Raw genomic sequence first — 1055 nt, forward strand, 5'->3', positions numbered from 1 at the left:
GACTTGTACCTTTCGACCGTTGATATCTCTATTTTTTCTTGGGAAGGGCAAAATTGAGAAAAACCCTTAGATTCTAAGTTCGGGGGTCGGTTTTACTACGGGAAGGTGTTAGGCACCCGGAGTAACTATAGTCCTCTATAGGAGCCGTTTTCCTAAGTCTATATTCGCGCTTATTTTTGCTTACTTTTGAAAATGGGAGGTTTATTTAGTTAAGAATGGGGGGAGAGATTGTAAGACTTTGATTTTATTTCGGCTTGGATGAGTTTTGACTCATTGCCTACGTACCGTTTTACGGGATCAAAACCGGCGTAGTTCTTGCTAAAAAGACTTGTTTTTCTTTTGTTTTAATTGTTTGATTTCAAGTTTTGAAAAAAAGGTTTTGAAGAAGGAGATTGGGAGGCTTCATGAGCATTAGATTTTAGCAAAAGGTAAGGTTTGATTAGTGATTTCGAAAGAAAGTCTAAATGATTAAGATGAATTGAATTTTTCTTAAGAAAAAAGAAAGGAAAAAATGAAGTGTTGACTTCATACATATTATGAAAATTTTTGAAGTGAAGTTCAATTGTTTTTTTTTTTGAAAAAAGATGGATTTTCTCTAAGCGTTTAAACCTAAGCGCTCATCTAACCATACAATCCTATGCATACATCTAAGGTGAGTGTGTGCGTGTCGGTGCGTCATAGTGTCCATAGTCCATATTACAAAAATTGCCTAAATACATTCTATGGCCCCTTTGCCAAGCTACAAACCAATGATAACAAATTACATTACCAAATGAATTAAAACTTGCAAAAAAAACAAATGCTAGGCTAAAAAGTGGAGGGAATGCTAAATGAGATGCATGAAACATGAGATGAAATGGTTAGTAACCATAAAGCACAAAATAATAGGAAATATTCAAAAGGAAATGCATAAAAATGGCAAAGAAAAGGTAATAAAGTGGCAATAAACCTAAAAACTTTGATGTGATACCTAAAGGTGCTTGTAACCCATAATCATCACATCATGGCAATTTTGAAAGAAATTTTGTTTCAAGCCATGACATGAAATTAATGGA

Source organism: Medicago truncatula, chromosome 8 (assembly GCF_003473485.1).
Source record: "Medicago truncatula cultivar Jemalong A17 chromosome 8, MtrunA17r5.0-ANR, whole genome shotgun sequence".
In the NCBI taxonomy this organism is placed as follows: Eukaryota; Viridiplantae; Streptophyta; class Magnoliopsida; order Fabales; family Fabaceae; genus Medicago; species Medicago truncatula.